This window comes from Adiantum capillus-veneris, chromosome 12 (assembly GCF_014529385.1).
Source record: "Adiantum capillus-veneris isolate H3 chromosome 12, ASM1452938v2, whole genome shotgun sequence".
Lineage (NCBI taxonomy): Eukaryota > Viridiplantae > Streptophyta > Polypodiopsida > Polypodiales > Pteridaceae > Adiantum > Adiantum capillus-veneris.
In genome coordinates, this window is record NC_140942.1 from 29,381,223 (window position 1) to 29,401,895 (window position 20,673).

At 40.9% G+C, this 20,673-nt stretch overlaps 1 pseudogene across 1 annotated transcript; it reads right to left on the reverse strand.

Annotated features, from left to right (window-relative positions):
* Positions 1 to 17,211: 17,211 nt before the first annotated feature.
* Positions 17,212 to 19,967, reverse strand: LOC147445504 (trans-cinnamate 4-monooxygenase-like; annotated as a pseudogene). The gene is made up of 4 exons (XR_015189918.1): positions 18,984 to 19,967; positions 18,588 to 18,694; positions 18,136 to 18,290; positions 17,212 to 17,936 (listed from the first exon to the last, which is right to left on the reverse strand). The product of XR_015189918.1 is annotated as a trans-cinnamate 4-monooxygenase-like (transcript).
* Positions 19,968 to 20,673: the final 706 nt, after the last annotated feature.

Consider the following 20,673-nt stretch of genomic DNA (forward strand, 5'->3'; position numbering starts at 1 on the left):
ATTTGATAGAGATGGATACGGATTTCTTTTATGGCCAGAGTGTAGAGAATGATCCTCTTGTCTCGGCTTGCCTCGTGATGCATCGACAAAAAAGATTATCTACACAAAATACGCACAACATGAGGGAGTGTGTGTGTGTGTGTGTGTGTGTGTGTGTGTGTGTCTACTTATGCCACCAAGAGAGAGAGAGAGAGAGAGAGAGAGAGAGAGAGAGAGAGAGAGAGAGAGAGAGATTCCTGGTCAGCTAAGAACGAGTTAGAGAGAGAGCTGATGTCGATGATGTATGGCGATGGGGTAGGAAGGTCCCTGCGCTTTGGGAGGGTGGTGGCAAGCTACTACCCTCATCATAATAATAAAAAATCCATTTTTTGTCTTTGAAAAAACTCTCATGGGCTTGTTCCTACTAGAAAAGTTCTCCGAGATTGGTGTAGATAGAGAGAGAGAGAGAGAGAGAGAGAGAGAGAGAGAGAGAGAGAGAGAGAGAGAGAGAGAGAGAGAGAGAGAGAGAGAGAGAGAAGATCGTAGTATTTATTGTTCTAGAAAAACCATTTTCCCAAACATACAAAATTCCTTTCCTTGAATTTGTCAAGAGGAAAATTTTTAAAATAAGGTTTCACACAATTTTTCTCTATTTCGGGGCAAAATTTATCCTTTTACGCTTGCCTTCAACTGGGATTTTTGAAATTGAAACGACACGATATTGAGCTGAGAGAAATGGACCAAGGGCTATTATTGGCACATGGGAACACGTTTGGTGTTGCTTTCAATCAATTTTAGCGCAAGGGGCTACTCAAAAATTTGAGCCATTTTAAGGGTTTATCTCCAAGATTTGACCAGAGAGGTGATTCCCCACACATCTAGACTGACCAGGCAACCTGCTCTCAGGTTTGAGACCAATTTTCCTTCATCAATCTAGCTTAGATCTATGAGGACAAAAGTAGATTTTAGCTAAGGAAAGGACACTTAATCACTTTGACAATATTTTGTCTGGCCAAGGACTTCATTTCTGACATAAATTTATGAGAGGGCTCTTTACCGATCTAAGGACCAGAGGTTTGTCACTGATCTAACAACTATCCACCACTGATCTAAGTCACAAAAAGGGAGCCAAGTCTACTTTGGCTTATAATTTTTATTTCTTTTCGTGCGTGAAGATTTTTAAAAAATCTAAAAACAATTAAAAATTGAGAAAATTTTCTTTAAAAAGTATTGCTTTTTCTCATAGCAATCCATGGAAGGGGAACCCACATGTTATTTAGGATTGGAACAACCCTAGCTTTAGGTTCAAAAGTTTCTTCAAGAGCATCCACCTGTAGCAGTCGAGGCATGCCTTAACCCAAGTTGGGCTGAACCAATACCCAAAGAACATAGTGCCCTTGAATCTGAAGAAACTTCCACATGCAACACCTCTTCCATGGCATCCACCACAAGGTTCATGGCGGCAAGGTTTATGAGATGGCTAGAGATACTTTGTGACATGGAATTTTCTTAGGGCCTCAACATGTAAGGAGGTTTAAGATTTTGAAGCCTCCTCTGCTTTGTGGTAAGTTTAGATGTACGACCCATTTGTGTTGTGGTGCTGGTCAAATCCAACATGACATGATTATTTTCTTCAATATACCTTACACTTGCATCAATTTGTCAAGGGTGTTGCTCATATTTGCTCCGTAATTATCTTTGCTCGATTTTCTTTGCTTGTTGATTGGAAAGCCCCAAAGCTTCATGTAATACTCTTTGTGGTCTAAGAGTCTTAGCTATTCTAGGTATTTCTCAAGCTAGAAGAGTTGTGCAGATTTACATTGTGTTTCTCATGTTGGTATAGATCAGCATAAGAGTCAAAGTCTATGTATTTTAAGTCTGGTGAAGTGAAGGCGAAAGTTCAAAAGACACTCACACTCTTAAAATAGTGAGGTATAAGTTAAAAAGCTTCTACATTGAGCACCCTTCTTAGAAATGTGGAAGCTATTGTGACATCCTTTGATGCCACTTGTGCTACATTTACTCCTTGAACCACGCATCAGCTCCATCTTTCATAATGCATGCTTTTGTTCGACAAATTTCTCGTATGCATATGGAGTGTCCCATAATTGACACTTGCAATAGGCACTCTTCCTTTCTTTCTCCCAAGAACTCACCTTGTATTAATAGGTACTTAATGTCCAATTGCTCAACTCCACCACCGGGTTTTTTCCCTTTGGTCATCCAAGTTTTGGACCCTAATCTAGAAACACTCATCATTATCCTTGTATTTATATCTCTTTTACATAAGTAGTAAGAAAATTTTTATCCATATAAATCATCAAAGAATTAGAGCAACAACAGTAGGTCTCCACATACTTGTCACGAGAAAATCTTATCTTCAACAACAACAACAAAGATCCATCCAACAATGGCAAGTCAAAGAATGGTATACAAAACAACGAACCAGCAATGGAAAATTCAACAAGAGATCTATTATCAACAACAATCATAAGGAGCTCACACAATGCTTCAAAGTTGGTGAAATGCTGCAAAGGACTCGCATTGCAATGGAACTTGAGGGCAAGATCCATCATAAATTCAACTACACAAAGAGGTTCTATTCCAAAAGGCAGGGAATGAATCTTCAAGGCCAAAAAGTGGCAACAAAATCAATAATTTGCAACAAAGTGCCAAATTGCCTCAACAATGAAACCCCAACTCAGGAATCGACCATAACATAGTAGATATAACTCACTCAAGGAAGAGGGGAGAGTTATCAGCTACAACAAAATTTCGTTGCTAAAGACCACTCTTAAGCTAACAACCAGATTGCACATGGTTATTTCAAGGGGAAACTCAAGCTAGAAAGAGGAGAGTGCTTGGACATTCAACATATAGATGTCCATGCATAGCAAGACACCACATTTTTTATATATTTATAATCTTTTGTTTTTCCAAGACAGTATAGCTACACTATGTGAATCTGATTATAGAGTACTTGGTCAATTCCCTGAGTTGTAAATCTTTCATGATATGTGTAAAGGTCTACGTGAGCCAACCAGTAGCCATTTTGAAATCCCAAGTTATAAAGGTCAAAAAGTCTTAAATTGAACACATTATTGGGAGGCTTATCTTTTGGAGAAAGGGAGCTCTATTGTATGTACGCTCAACCGGCCAAGTAGCTCCAACTTGAAATCAAATTTTTTAACAATTGGATAATCCATTTCACTTTTGAAAACTTGAACTATGTTCCTCTTTCCTTTACTCTTTCAATCAAGTGTAATAATTTCAAGTTCTGACGTGGTTTGTGACTATTTGTTGGCTCAACCTTTATTTTTGAGTGCTTAAATCACTATTTTTTGACATTTTGACCATAAGAGGGTGGCATTACACCTTAGGGAAAAACATTTAGTTCTTCTAATGTTGTTTTTGTAACCTGGTACATTAGACCTAAGTCTCCTTAGACCTCATATAGATTCCCTTAAAGTTTCATGGCAATTGGATTCCATTTAGTCATTCAAATGGCATGATGACCTAGAGTAGCAGGACCATGACATAGGCATTGTTTGATCAGAGAGTGGTGGTTATCTTGTTGAGTTGTTGCGGTCACTTCCCTGAGTATTGACACTATGTTAGTGCCAGATAGCTATGCTACATACATCCATCACTATGACCCTGTGTTTGGCCATTTTAGCATACATGTATCCACATAGTCGGACACTTAGCTAGGCACTTATGTGGACACCACATTTTTGATATATTTTTACTCTTTTATTTTTTTAAGTTAGTGTAACTACACTATGTGTAAATCTAATTCCACAGTAGTAGGTCAATTCCTTGATTTGTAATTATTTCACAATATGTGTAAAGGTCCATGTGAGCTGGTCACTAGCCATTTTGGAATCCCTAGGTAAAAAGGTCAAAAATCCTTAGTTTGAACACATTATTGGGAGGCTTATCTTTTGGAGAAAGTGATCTCTATTGTACATATGCTCAAGCAGTTAAGAAATTCAGCTTGTAATCAACTTTTCTAATGATTGGATAATCCAATTTCAATATTGAAACTTGCATTATGTTCCTCTTTCCTTGCTCTTTCAATCAAGTGTAAGGATTGCAGGTTCTCTCATGAGTTGTGACTATGCATTTACAAGTCTAATCTTCAATTTTGAGTGCTTAATTCACTATTTTTTGACATTTTGATCGTAGGAGGGTGTTGTTAGACCCTAGGCCGACTTGTTTGGGTTGTTCTATTGCAATTTCTATGACCCAATACATGATGGATCATGATTTTGGTAACTTGTCATATTGCTATTAGACTTTGTAGACTTCTCTTTTTAGACCTAATATAGAATTCTTTAAAGTTTTGTGGCAAACCAAGTCCATTCAGTCATTGAAATGGGATGATGACCTAGATAAGAAGGACTAAACATAGGCAAATTCTCCAATCAGAGAGTGGTGGTTAGCTTGCTGAGTTGTGTCTGCTTGTTAGGTGCACTTCTTGATATTGACACCCTCAAAGAGTCTTTGTATCCCACTTCCCTGAGTATTGACGTTATGTTAGTGCCAGATAGCTATGTTATAGACATCCGTTGTGGTGACCTACTAACAACAACCAATTGTACCATCAACATTTTTATTTTATGACAAAGCACCCCCCCCCCCCCCCCCGTATACTACACCCAACTATGCACTGGCATTGGGATTCACAACTGCATTAAAGTCAAAGCAACCAATTTCAATCGATCATGCACAGTATGTGCTCAACACCTTAAAGAGCACCAAAAATAACAATGGCACATTGTCCTACATAGGGCCCCTAGAGGTATTTACATGAATATCCTATTATGCTATTGAGATGATCAACAATCTACCACTTCCCCCGTATCAAAATGCCTTTTTGATTTCTGGTGTGAACAATGAAGAGGAGCAGGAGGACAAGACTAAAGTGGCAAAGTCCCTAGCCACATGGTCAAAGAGAAAATTGATAGAAAGTTTAGAGGAACAAGAAGACCATGAATCTCAAGAGGAAGACCAAGTTGAATCTATACAAATAAACCAATCTCCCTTAGAGATTGAAGAAGAGAAGAGGAGCAAAAAAAAGGTTAACAAAAAGTGAAAGAGAGAAGTAGCAAAAGGACAAGGGTACATCCATACATGCAAACTGAAGAGCCCTCACAAAGAGCATCTTGACTACAAAGAAAAAAAGAGGCTTTGAAATTAGAAAGAAGACTTCAAGGAGATTTTGAAGAGTTTTGGAAACCCTCAAATCCAAGGATACTCTGAAGGAAGAATTCAATGTTTTGACATGAGAACAACCCACTAGCTTAGAAAACTACTCATGAAGAAGAAAAAATAGCATAAACAAAGATACATACTACCAATGATACCTTATGAGAGCATGGTACTATGTAAACAAAAGCAAACACCCCTATCTCTACAACTATGGAGAAAACAAGGTAGCACATCACCCTATCACCCATACAAGAAATACCTATAGATAGTGGCATACCTACAGACACAACAAGGTCAACAATTGGAGGAAAGAGGAGAACCAAAGGAAGAAAGTCCCAAAAAATATAAAGAGATAGTAGAAAATAGAATAGAGCATGTGGAAGTTAGAGAGGAGACGAGTATATCTATTGCCAAGAAAATGTCCCCCCTAAAAGACATAGAGGATTATGTTTATCACATCCACTCCATTATGGAATAACTAAAAACAAAAGTACGTATAGAGACACCACCACAACAAAGTCAAAAACTAGAGGAAAGAGAAGAACCAAAGGAACTCCAAAAAAGATTATTCCAAAAAAAGATGATGAGATATAGATGATAGAATAGAGCATGTGGAAGTTACAGTATCTAATGCCAGCAAAATTCCTCCCCTAAAATACATAGAGGAGTATGTCTATCACATCTACTCCCTGATGGAATTAGTAAAAACAAAAGTAAGTACTCACCAATCATGCATTCAGAGCTAGAAGGATAGAGAACACTACTAGGCTATATGAGTCAAGATAGCACATGTATTTCTCAATAAGTACTACCACATGCATGATAAGTCTCAAGCACTAGTCAAGGATTTGCAAGACAAATATCATAAACATTCAAAAGGAGTACAAGCGATGGCCAAAATCATGGACCAATTGTCAACTATGAAAGAGCAAGAAAAGAAGTTACAAGAGGTAAATAAAACTCTTCTGGGTACAAAGAAACATACACAATGGCTACAAACTCAGCTAGAGATTGCTAGCCTGCAGGTAGCTCAAGAAAGAACCAGAGAGAGGGACTAGAATGACCTTCTTGCCAAGTTAAAAGAAAATAGCAGATTCCTAATGTTGCACAGCTCGAACCTCACCTACCAGGCACTCAAAAAGAGAAACAAAGACTTAAAGATGGAGCTCGAGATTGAGAAAATGCAGAGGAGAGAACAAGAATTCAGATTTTATGCAAAAGGATCAAGCCTTCAAGAAAAATTAGAGAATCTAAAGAATTCACTTTAGGCTACACTAGCCAACAAAGGGAAGTAAGTAGAGAAGGATAAAGATGTGTTAGGGCTACCCATGGGTGACTCAAAGGCACTAAAATTTGTACAATTTTTGACAAAGACAATCAGTGAGTCTAAATAGATACTTGAGATGAAACCCATTGAAATTGAAACTAATATCTCCTCAATGCCCAACTTAAGTGGTCTAGCAAAGATAGAGATCAAGGTTAATGTGTTAGAAGATATAAATCAAATATGGAAAGAATCCATGCAATGGTAAGAGAGGGTATTCCACTCCCTCAATGTCACCCTAAATGCTCCCAAGATGATTAACAAATAGTGGCACCAACAATCCCTCCCATACCTTGCTCGTCAAGTTCAAGCTGCACTTGATCAAAGAATCTAGCTATCAAAGTATCCAAGGTACATTATCCTTCATACAAAATCCCCTAAGGATATCAAGATGAATCTTATACAGTGCCCTGTATAATGAATGTATAGTTGGGACAGGCACAAGGTCATCAAGAAGAAGTGCCCAACATGACTACATTATCTGAGGCTAGCACCACACAAAGATGTTAAACTGTCTCAAGAATAAATGGTTCCAGCACTCATAGAGGCAATGTATATGTTCACAATAATTTTGAACCTAGCCTATATCATGCTTATCAAGATACCATGAATGCTACTAACTTGCATCAAGACCTTTGAAGAGGTGGACCTAAGTGACACTGCATGGATGTCATTCCTGGAGTGAAATAAGGTCTTATGCTATGATTTATCCATCCAAACCTCAAATGAAATACTCTATGGATATTATCCACGGCTAATGTTTTGCCTTCCTACTACATGCAGACATTTGAAGATTCAATCTACATAGGAATCTTTACTTTTCAATCCAGAATCTTTGGCCATGTTGTACAAAAACTCCAAGGAGCAAGGTGTGAGGTCCCCAACCCCAAGAACATTGGGGCAACTTGATAGATGGCCTTCCTTTATTCTCCTTTTCCATTGATGACACCCTATTCCATTTCCACAGATTAGAGATACGAGAAACAGAAGAGAGGAAGTCCTCTATCCATCCTGTTCGTGGTTATAAGGGTCATACACCACACACCAGGTCGATAAATCAAGGATTCTAATGAAAGCTATTCCTAACATAAAAATAAAATCCCATTGACATATTTAGAATCCATAAACAACATCTTTTTCCCCACGTTTAAGAGACACAACCGCCATTCATAAACCTTGAATATGATATGAGACAAAGTCTAATTAACTAGTAATCTTGTGAAAAGTACCCGACTAATCGGGTCTGTAGCTTTCAAGGGCACGTATATTTGGGACTTCTTGACTCTTGGCACAATGAGTCTCTAATCTTGCTTCTCTTAATTAGAGGGAGTGGAGAGTTTCTTGACTAATCAAGACCACCCATCCTTGACTCGCAACCTGAGCCAACCCCCACTTTCCACCCCACACTTACACTTTTAAGCTTGTTTTCTAATTACTACCACACTGTTTTACATATACAAGAAGTATTCTTTTCTTAATTCCAGGCACAGGTTCTTTCGTTGAGCCCTTCAAACATCACCAAAACATTTCTTTCTAAAACATGGTCTAATGTGAAGACAGACAATCCTAAAATTTAACAAAAATGAATCTTTCAATTATACTTAAAGCGTTTTTTGCTACACTCAATATTTCTTTGTCTAATCAATAGTGCTTTTGCAAAGGATTTACTTATTTGCTAACTGCAAAATGCGCAAACTTCCCCAGTCGCTAACCGCAAGGGAGCATCTCGCTAATCGCAAGGCATCCCGCTAACCGCAAGGCATCTTGCTAACTGCAAGGTATCTTGCGGTATCTTGCTAACCGCAAGAGGCAAAAAGAGAGCTGGTAACCTCACCTTATTCTCTGCTAACCATGGAATCACCTCGCTAGTCACGAGTTCCATCTGGAAACAAGTTATTCTTTTGGAAATTGTTCTTTTTTTTTTGCAAAACTCACAATTGTGAGTGAATAGTATTAAGAACATCATAAATATATACCAACCTCGAGCTCATACCGAGCCTTGAGGTTCAAAGGATTACAAGTTCTCTGCTTGATAGAGAAACCACAACTACTCCTAGGCTTTACTTATTACAAGATGCCATCATGATATGTATTATTCTAGACCAGTCCTCTGAGGCTTGTTTACCTCCGATCATGTGGATCATCACTCTGCTCTCTTGTATGATTTCCCAAAAGCTTTCCATAGCCAAATCCCCCTCAAACACTCAGCAGTTACTTGCTTGCCAAATATGGTGAAAGAAGTAGTACCTAATTATTTGTATGCAGACAAGCAGAGCAGGACTTCCCAACTTGTTACTACCAAAGAACAAATTAGTCTTGAAGAACTTAATTTGCCATGTCTTTTGAATCCACTTGCATATTTTCCCATCCATGCCACTGATTGCCTGGCATCCCATGAAAAGGTGGGCTAGGTCTTCACTAGCTATTCTGCACCTCGAGCACGGATCGGACCCGATTCCTCTTTCTTGTATCTTTACGCCCATTGACACAGCACCCCACATCACTTTCCACAGAAATATCCTCATATAATGAGGCCACCTTGGTTTCCAGATGTTCTCCATGACTCCCTCCCATCGTTTCTCCATCGAGTCCCTCTTCCATAATTTGTTGAGGGGGCTACACCAATTAGCCTCGTACATTAATGCATGGTAAATGCCTTTAGAATGTTGTTTCCAAAAGAGGCTACTCCCGGGCCATCTCCAAGCGTCCCATTCAAAGTTGGATTCATAAATTGGCATCACCACTTTCTCAAGCTCTGTCATCACCCTGCAGACTAGTAAGATCTCAAATCCATTCAGTTGAAATTGGATGGCTAAAGAGTTAGTAGTTTTCCAACACTTCCTATTGCCATCCCAAAATTGATCTAGTCAAGCGAGCCCCTTATTATTCACATTTCTAGCCATTTCTATCCAAGAAGGGCTTTGCGGCGGCCCCAATTTTCTAGAAAGCCATGAGGACTAGTGTAAAATGGAGTTCTTAAAGTATCTGGTTGCTTCCCCCCATTGCAAAACCTCAGATTCTCTTTTGCACTTCCTCATTAGCTCCCCTCAGAGTCCACCAAATCTAAGAAAAGACCACTTCGGGGCGAGAAGTTTGTCGTGCATCACAACCCCCTTCCACTTTCCCCCTTTCTATCCTAGTTTTACTGCATCAAGCATTTCCTTGGTCATGATAGCCCAAGCTTGGTCCTGTTTTGCCAATGAGACCATAAATTTGGCACAAAGGGCCTCAGCATGGGATACAGGGTTAAGAATGCCGAGCCCTCCTTGGTCTACCGGCCGAGCAACTACCTCCCATCTAGCCCAGTGCCATGGCCGAGAGGTTTTTGTGTTGTTCTTCCAAAGAAAACTTTTCACTGGTTTTAAGAATTCTTTCCAGTTACACTTAGCCATCTTGAGCACGGGGCTGAGGAAAGCAATATATAGGATCATAAAAGCATTAATCACTCTAATCCGGCTTTGGAAGGGGAGGAGAAAAAACTCCCTTGGAAAGATTCTGTAGGTCTCGGCTATACTCATCTGCAGCGAAGATCTTCCCGTGTACCTTAAGTAGCAAGGGACTTTTTTATCTTCCCTATATTACCTCAAAAGGTGCTTTTTCCGTGGAAGTATGTACACTGTTATTGTAGGTATACTCCACTAAGGGTAAGTACTTCTCCCATTGGGACCTTTGATCTACTTCCGTTACATAGGCTTTTAGTAGATCAAGAATGGTTAGGTTAGCTATTTCACTTTGGCCATCCGTTTGCGGGTGATAGGCCGAAGAGAAATTTAGCCTTGTCCCTAAATTCTCAAAGAGACCCTTCCAGAAGTTACTGGTCATTCTAGGATCTCTATCCGACACTATGGACATTGGCAAGACATGGTACTTGAAGATTTGTGAAGCGAAAAGGGTTGCCATTTGATGGGCTTTGATAGTCTTTTTGATAGGTATAAAATGAACTTGTTTACTGAACCTGTCTACTATCATCCATATTCCCGTATTCCCATGGATAGACTTAGGCAATCCAAAGATAAAATCCATGGATATGCTCTCCCATGGTGAATTAGGGATTGGCAAAGGTTGAAGCAATCCAGGTTGCTTCCCTCTATCAAACTTCGTCTTTTGGCATACCACACCTTTAGAAACATACTCTTGTATGTTTGCTTTCATGGTAGGCCAATAGAAACATGTTTCAATCCCCTTTAGAGTAGACTGAATCCCTCTATGCCCTACATAAGGAGGAGCATGAGATTCATACATTACTTTCTCACGTAGTGAGCTAGTAATGTATAGTCTATTGCCATAGAGAAGATAACCATCTTGTAAAGTAAATGGTTCCTCTTTCTTCCCTAGTGCAAGGGCTGAAATCACATCTCTAAAATCGGGATCAATAGCAAAATCATCCATCATAGAAGATAGATCATTGTGAGTTGTTATGGAAACCGCATTCACTCTCGGCCGTCTTGAGAGTGCATAGGCTACTTGATTATTCTTGCCAGCAATGTGAGCAATATGAAAATGAAATTGCGAAAGGAAATTATCCCATCTCATTTGTTTGTCGGAGAGATTGGTCTGCGTCATGAAGTACTTAAGACTTTGGTGATATGTTCGCAGAATGAAAGGACTCCCCAATAAATAGTGCTTCCATGAGTCTAAGGCATGTAGAACTGCAAGAGGTTCCTTTTCATATATGCCTATAGCTTGCTCAACAGGGTCAAGCCTTGAACTTTCATAGCCTATAGCGTGCCCTTCTTGAAGCAAAACAGCTCCAAGGCAATCACCACAAGCGTCACACTGGACCTCAAATGGCTTTGATAGATCCGGTAGTGTAAGCACAGGTTGAGAGATAATCTTTTCTTTAAGCTTTTTGAAAGCATTGTTCTCCTTGGCAGACCATGTGTACCTAACATTTTTCTTTGCTACGTCATGTAATGGTCATGCTATTAGTGAGAACTTTTCTATGAAGCGTCTATAGTACCTAAAAAGCTTCTTAACTCATGAAGATTCCTTGGTTTAGGCCATCCTTTTATTACCTCTAGCTTTGATGGATCCATTTGGATGCCATCTTGAGAGATAATGTGACCTAAATACTGAATCTCTTGTAAGAAAAATTCACTTTTCTTTCGATTAACATAAAGTTTATTCTCTCTTAGAACTTGAAATATTACCTGGAGATGTTTCTTGTGTTCGTCTAATGAATTAGAGTAGATGATGTTATCATCAAAGAACACTCCTGTAAAGGTTCGGTGAGGCCTGAATAGCTTCTCCATCAAGCGGTTGAATGTGGTTGGTGCATTGGTCAAGCCAAAAGGCATGACAATGTATTCATAAAGACCAAACGTAGTGCGAAATGCGGTCTTTACAAAGTCTTGATCAAATATCCTTATTTGATGATAGCCACTTTTTAGGTTGATCCTACTAAATTAGGTGGACCCTTGTAGCTTATCAAATAGGTCATCTACAATGGGAAACCTATTTTTGATAGTGATCCTATTTAGTGCTTTATAGTCGACACACATATGATATGTGCCATCTTTCTTTTGCACTAGTAGCACAAGAGAACAAAATGGAGATGAGCCAGGCCTAACCATGCCCTTCTCAACTAATTCATGCACTTGCCGCATAATCTCCTCGTGTTGAGCTTGAGAAGCTCTATAATGAGGTTTGTTAGGCGGTGAACGTCCTGGAAGAATCTCAATTGCATGGTCATCATTGCCTCGTTTAGGAGGTAGCTCACAAGGGATGTCGTCAATAAAGACATCTTGAAACCCCTTGAGAAAATTGGATAACTCTAATTCCTTTTGATTGTGTATATTTTCTTTTGCTAAAACATTAGATTCGTTTTGAGAATCTTTAACAAAAATCATGTACACAAAAATAGAGCTCTTTATTGACTTGTTGAAAGCTTGTGTATGTACAATGGGTATAGTGTTACCCATTTCCATAGCATCTATATACATATCTTTTTCCCTGAACTTAAAGGAGATTCTCCTTTCAGGGAATTTAACATTGGCAGCCATGCGATCAAACCATGGTGCCCCTAGGATTACATCCTCATGCTTGAGAGGAGAGATAAAGAAGTCCTCTTTGTCCACATAGCTTTGGACATGGAGCCTCAAGTTCCCGACGATTAAGGGAGTGACTGAAGCTTCTTGCCCCTTGAAAGCACTGTCTGCGGGTAGGACATCTCCCATCTTGTAGGCTTGTATGCCTAGCTTGGTGGCCAACTCTATACATATAAAATTGTGAGTAGAACCAGGGTCAAAGAGAATAAAAGCATCATGTTCTCTTACCTTTCCCCAAGCATGGCATAGAGGAGATCCTTTGTGGTGAATTTCCTCCTCTTGAATTTCAACCAAGGTAGCTCTAGGAGATTCATGGCGGGTGTTCTTTGGGGGACAAGTGCGATACGCATGCCCTTGCTCCCCGCACTTGAAACAGCGGTTATCCTTGCGATAACACTCAAGCTCTTCAGCAGAGAGTTTATTTTTACCTTTGTAAACTCCCTTCTCTTTAGCTTTGTTGGAGTTGCCTTTAGGAGACTTTTGGACATTGTCCTTCCCCTTAGGCTCATTAGAACCCTTGTTTTCTGTGGGCTTAGAATTTCTTTTAGCCCCCGTTTGGAAATTGATTCGAGATGCCACCATAGTATGGTGTATAACCGCCAATATGGTGCGTGGCCTCTGGGAGTTGACATACTCCGCCATTTCTTCAGTTAAGCCCGCACAAAATTGTTGCTTTTGCTCTCCAAAATCCAACTTTTTGAAGATAGTGGCTTTGAGTTGTAGGTCCCAAAACTTGTCTACATATTTGTGAATGGATTCATAGGGAGAGAGCTTCAAACTTCACCATTCGGTGAGTACTTTGTCTTTGGCATCGGTGGCCAAAAACTACTTCATAATGAAGCTCGTAAAGCTTTCCATGTTCGTGGAGCTTCACTGTTGGCCTGAAGGCTATTGTCTAGCAGACGTTTGAAAGTGCATAGCTACATGGCATAGCTTAGAGGACTCCGTGAAGCCCTCATCTCCAAACGCCACATTGAACTGTTGGATAAAGGCCAAGACTTTGTCCGCCTCTTCCACGTGGCATAGGATTTCCTATGGCCTCTTCTTTTTGATGGTTCAAAGGTTGCACCATCACTTTCTTTAGAAGATGAATAATTTGAGGAAGATGGAGAAGAGGGTGACCTCTTTCTTGCCTTTTTCTTTCCTTGATCTTCATTGTCTTAACCATCACTTTCATAAGAGAAAGGGGATGAAGAAGATGTAGAACAGGGTGTCCTCTTTTTCACCTTTTTCTTCTCTTGCTTTTTGTCATCCCTCTTTGAAGTATGGTGTGGAGAAGTATGCGATGTTCTTCTCCGTTTTGGCCGCCGTCTTCATGCAGCCATCTCCGCCGAGGTGGCAGGAGACTCACTTCTTTCTCGTTAATTCGGTGGAGGATCTTGAATTCTCCTTTGAGAAGGAGATGCATCATCAAGGAGCAAATTTCTGAGCCCTTCATATGGATCCTCTTCTTCTTCCCGAATCGGAGAGAGGCCTCTTTTGGAAGTCTAGCAAGGAGGCTTCCTAGGTGCTCTCTTGTCATGGTGGGGAGATTGGAGAATCCCATGAGCACGAAGCTGCCGTTGCACTTCACTTTGGAGGGATGGATTTCCAATGGCTTGTTGAAGCTTAGAAACAAGATAGTTAACAAGCATCGGGGCATCATTAGTAGCTTTCTCATTAGCAAAATCAAAGTTATCAACATTAATTTCACTCTCTTTAGTATTGTCAACCATTCTAACAACTTTTAGGTGTAAAATTTTTAGGTGTACTTTGGCACTTCAAGCCCTAGTTGCTACTCCTCTTTACCCTTTCAGAAAAAGCACTCAAGCTACTGTACCCGTGGCTCGAATACATAATTGCAAGGAATAGAAGAGAGGGTCGTTCAACACCAAAACAGCACCGGATCGTGTCAAGCTTCTAATAGCTCAATAGTGGTTAAGCCGTAGGCAAGCCCCTTAGAACTCCACTATTAAGACCATAGCTCTTGATGGTGATGCCCCATTAAAAGGCAGGCGCACTGCAAGGCTGAAAAATCCCTATTCTACTTACTCACATGCAATTAATAGTACCAACCATTTATAGCTAGCTTGAGGACCTCCCTTCTTGAGCAAGAAAAGAGAAACATTGTGCTCTGACACCAATGTAACATTTAATGGCCTAGTAATTTGTGTGTAGCAGAAAATAGCATGAACATAGTGAGCATTTCATTAGAATAGATTCCTAATGAGATCAACAAGAGTGCTTGGGTGGAGAGAGCAACAAAAAGCATAACACCTAGTTAGATAGCATGAACAATACTTCAAAAGAGAGAGAAATTAATCAATTGAAAACAGTTGAGGACCGGATTTGCATGGAGCCGGTCCCCCCTCCAAAGGGCTTTGTATTATGGTTTCTCCCATCAAGAGAGACATTTTACAATACAATTCTTTGTTTTCCTTCAATATTAGCTAGTGCAATGAAGATGGAAACTTCAGGCACTAAGAAACACACTTATCAAACACAACATCAATTCCCTCACGGTCTCAGATCCAAGACCTCACACACCTTCAAAGATGGTGAGAGCTAGCGGGTTATGAGAGTAGATTGAGAGGAAGAAGAAGTATTCTTACGAGAAAGATGTACATCTCCTCACATAATCACTCATATTAGCATATCTTAGCTTAGTAATTATCATGGTAGAGAAGATGAGCATGCATTGAAGCTTGGCTCTTGGTTGGATTTGCATCACAAAGCCAAGAGTTGTTGGTGTAGGCCTCCCTTCTCACAAGCTTGGAGTAGGTGGTAAACTTTTTATTAAAGCTTGAGAAGGAGAGGGAGTCTTCTTTGCTTCACACATGATATTTTGTGAGTGTTTGTGTGATAATTCCTTGCAAAAATCAACCCCCTCTCTCTCTTGGCCCGACCTCCCTTGCTAATTACTCATGCTACAGCCGTTGGAAATTAAGCAACATAAGTGATAGCCTTCTGACATGTGTCCCCTTTCCCCTTTTGTGAGAGATTTAGGTAATTAATAAATGAAACTTAACTCTTATTGGACCCCTTTGCCTCCTGGCCAATAGGAATCAGGCAAGCCATAGGGATGTTGAATGCTCATTGGACCCCTTGGGAGACTGTCCAATAGTCTTCTAGAGAGCTTATTCTTATTGGTTCTTTTATTAAGTGTTTTTAAATTAATCAAACTAGACTTAATCTAGCCTAATTCTCATTGGTCCAACTCCAAGTTCATCCAATAGGATTTGAGTACACCTTGTGGGCATATGGCCTCGATCCAATTGAGCTGGGAAAATTAGAATTCCCATCTCTACATACTACCTATAGTCGACTATGATCACACCGCGGGCATTAGATACCAATATACAAAGATTTTAGACACTAAATGTGGGAAGAACATGATTGAATCAGTCTCAAGGACATACATATGTTGCAAGGATTGGAGCTAGAGGATGAATGGGATCTCAAACATCTAGAACTATTGTTGTAGGGAGCGTAGTTCCTAATCCAATCCCTAGATGTGGTTGTATAGCAGGATCGAATCTCACTTTTTGAAGGTCTTGTAAGGACCTATATAACACAGCTTTAACTTTCCTAGATGTTGGCCTATCTTTGAGTTATATAGTAGGACCAAATCTCTTTCTTTGAAAATTACTCGTGTATTAAACAAGTCTCTCTTCTTCTCTGCATAAGCTCTGATGCGTGTGTGCATTGATAACCCTATCTTCTTCTAGCTGTAGAGATAATTCTGCCTGTTTTTAATAAAATCTTATGGTCATTGTTTGTGTTGGGCTGAGATCGTCAAACTAGAGACTAGATATTCATTGGCACAACCACTTCCAACCAATTCAGCAGTCTAAATGGAGTCATCCATGTTGCTACCTTAAATATAGTCGTAAGAAGACCATAAACAAAAATCAAACTTATTGTCCCAATCCTTTTTGTTATCTTCTTCAAAATCCTGAGCAACACATTATTAGAGCTTCCGATTGGTCCATTCGTCGGTGGGTGATGTGGAGTAGATATCTTGTGCACCACCATATGTGCACATGTTAAATCCTCTATTACTAAATTCATAAAATGTGTGCCTTGATTAGACACCAATTCCAGAGGGCATCTAAAGTTAGTCATAAGGTTCTTATATAGGGACATTGCCAAACTAGTTCCCATATTATGCCTAAGTGCAATTGCTTCCACCCATTTCGTGGCACAATCCCTGTCCACAAGTACATATCCGCTACTTTTCCTTTTCACCCTATGCTTGATTGGCCCCGTAAAATCCAAACCTTACTTTTAAGAACGTTCTAGTGGCAGTAATGGATGCTCCACCATCTAATCCATAGAATTGAGTGGGTTGTCCCAAAGTTTGACACTATAGACACTCTTTAGCATAATTGTGTGCATCATTGAGAAGGAATGACCACCATAACCCGCTAATATCGATGTCGACCAAAGAATTACCAATCAAGGCACCTTTATCAACAGCCTTTGATTGACAATTTGGCATGATTTTACTTGCACATGGACAGTTGCATCTACACAACAGCCCTGGACTTGTAATTTGAAGGTTACAAACAAAGACCGGTGTGACGATATTGGATTGCAAATGCAAAGACATAACAAGTTATGAATGGACATTATGAATGCAACAATGTGTAACGTGATTTCGGCTTATCAAAATTCCAATTAGGCACAACATTCATTCTATTCTTGCAGCTCCATCCCTGTTGAGACAATAATGTCATGTTCCATCTATAAACCCCTTGTTATTCAGCTCAAGTAGTGAAGAAAGTTTTCATTCATAGTAGAAAGTTAGCATAGCATTAATCCTATCAGTTGTATTAGAGCTCTGGTTCATATCTTGAATATGCTTTGATTACTCCATTTGAGGTATTATACTCTATCTATGAGTAGTAATCAAAGAATTTTTCTTATTTAGTACCTCTGTATGAGGCTTCCTCTTACATGCCTCTCGGCTTCATGACCACCCTAGACCTCTTGGCAATGGTCAGGCCCAGCTGGCTGCCGACTGAGCTCAAGTCGACCTTGTTGTCACCCGGAGGAGGAAGAATCTCAAATGCTTGCAACAGCTTACCCAATACAAGCCCCAACAATGGCAAAGCAATGATGCTCCCAGGGCAGCTCCTTCGGCCAGACCCAAATGGGATAAATCGAAAATCATTTCCATTCAGCTCAACATTGTTGTCGAGAAACCTGTCCGGATTGAATTCTTCCGGCTTGTCCCAATATCGTGGATCATTTGCTATACCCCATGCATTAACCAACACTCTGCACCCCGCCGGTATGTCATATCCCGCAAGCTTTGCTGCTTCCAAGTTCATGTGGGGCAAAAGCAAGGGAACCACCATGTGCACTCTCAAAATCTCCTTCACCATAGCCTGCAAGCAGAGAAGCCATGAGCCAGGGCTAACAGAAGTCCTATATCCATTGATCTAGAAACGTTTGCAAGCATTCAAACAAGAGAAATTTTCACATTGCATATGCATATGACATCCAGAATGCAAGCAAAGAACGTGATGGGATCGACCCGCTTGCTTCCTGATCCATTCTTTGTATTCAAAAGGTGTTTATACTCACTTGCAAGTAAGGGAGACGTGGTAGGTCAGGCTCTGTGAGGGGCACTCCCTTACCCAAGACATTATCCAACTCATCTATTATCTTCCTCTGGATGCGCGGATTATTCACAAGCTCTGCAACTCCCCACTCTGTGGACCAGAGAGTGGTGTCTATAGCTGAAGAAAAGGCATCAAGGTAGCAACCAGATTTTCTTAGAGAAAGACAAGGCATCAAATTTGTGTGTCTACCTCTAGCAATAGGTACTCCAAGCCAAACAATGTATGCATACATGTGAGTGCATACACAGACACATGCAAGCACACAAGCAGGCAAGCACCATCTATCCAAGGTGAAAAGCTTTCGACAAAGGAACGTACAGCCAACCGAACGTTTCATCAGTTGCACGGACGTGCGCACACATCCATTCGTGCTACCTACCCTTTTCATCGAGCGATACGAATCAAGAAACATACCTGCAACATTCATGTTTTGAACAAGGTAGAGCACACTGCTCTCACTGATCTCCCCTTTCAAATAAGCATCCAAGAAGAAGTCTACTCCAATCTTTTGTCCAGTTTGCCTGCAGTTCCATATGCAACTAATCAGTGGCTTGACTACACATGAATCCAAGAATAGCCCAAAATGAGAGACATGACCACACACACACAAACAAACCAAGCAACCAAACGCAAACACGAAAGAACACACTTATCTGTTTTCTGCTTGGGAAAAAAAAGGGAGCATGCCTATGAACCCGGCTTCACGCACGTCTAATCACAGACCAATTTTACAACAAGCACTCTTTCTTCCACTTATTTATCAATGCAGCCCACTGCGACATCAACATCCATAATTACACAATCACTCACTTTCTGCGTTCATTGAGAAAGGCATCTTGAAGAAAGACCAGACGACGTTGGTTGGCTGCCCACACATCCTTCAAATAGCCTCTGAGGAAGGGCTTGAAAGAGGGGACAAAATCACCATAGTTATACTTGAAGCTCTGTCTGTGCAAGGTGATGGTTGTCACGATTGTGCTTCATCAGTTGCACATAGAGAGGATCATCAAGCCCAGAAAATCTCCGTCGAAACATCATGTGGTACATAATATTGTACATCATGAGTTGAAGCCTGTCTCTTATTATGATGCCGGAGGTTGTCGATTCAGGCATTGCCGTGATCTCAGAAATTGCCTGCCCAATCTCCTGTTCCCAAGCAAGTCTACTCTGCTGAACAACCTTATTAGTGAAGAATGGCAAAGTGGCAATTCTTCTCATCTTCCTCCAATGTTCACCATAATCTGCAAAGACAAAATCCTGTCCGTGGCCGGTGGTCATGTCGAAGACGAGGTTGCGAGCGCGAGAGCCGAACTCGACGCCCTGGGTCTGAAGTACTTCCTTAGCCATAGCTGGGGAGGAGATGACGAGTACTTTTCTTTGGCCCATCTGCAACAAGCAGACATCACCATACTTTTTGGCGACTGCTGCCAGGGTTTGAGGGGTAAGCCCTGTCCTCAGTTGAAGAAAATTGCCAACAATGGGCCAAGCAAAGGGGCCTGGGGGGAGCTTGAGTCTCAATTTCTGCACAACTTTCGCAAGAAGAAGAGCCCCTACGAGAGCCACCAAGGATGTGGATATGAGAGAGGAAGCACTAAAATTGATGAAGGGGGCGGCCTCTATCGACACATTGTTGTGGGAATCCATGAGGACCCAAGTGCTTAGCTCAAGGACCCAAATTCTTAACTCTGCGCTATGGCAAGCAGGAGCGTTCTGTCGTAGCAGTGATGTCGAAGTCAGCAGCTGGTTTATTGTCCAACAGACAGAAAAACCAATGGTTAAGTACACAAACAGAGTTTGATCTCTGCTTACAAAGATCCGGGGTGGCGTGTGCACGACGTCATTCTCAGGCTGGTCACTCACCGCTGCCCAAGCTTGGGCGTGCTGGCGTGGATTTTACGAGACTAGGGTAAAGGGGCCAATAGCGGGCCACCTAAGGAAGGCGAAGAATTGCACTCAGTGTACAGAACAGTTTTAGGGCGCGATCAAAAGCTCAACACAAGGGCTATCTAGGATAGTAAGGCCAACTTGAATGGTGCGACACACAAGCGGTACGACACAGTTCGAAATTCCATGTGTAACAAAAACGACCATGGAAAGGGAGACGCCGCGGGGTGTATATAGTGCATTGTGGCCAACAAGGCTCAATCTTGATATCGGACGATCAGGATTGCACCCAACTCTCGGCTAACCAGTACACCATCCGTTAGCTTGTGTTCTTCTTCTGGAGGAAACTTGTACAAGTAAGGGGCCTGCCGCGTTTTTGGATTGGAACCCGGCACACTATTGGCCCCTTTACCCTAAGTGACACACAAAATTTAATACGGCACGTAACGCGAAATTTCAACCTTCAGCCGGCCGATTTTGAACCGACCACCTCGCATCACAGGTTAACGGTCACATGAGTTACCCAACTCACCCACACGCATATGTTGAGCCCCTGCCTCTGTTTATGATCTCTTATGCTAAAAAAACATGCATTGCTTAGGTTTAAGGTGTCCAA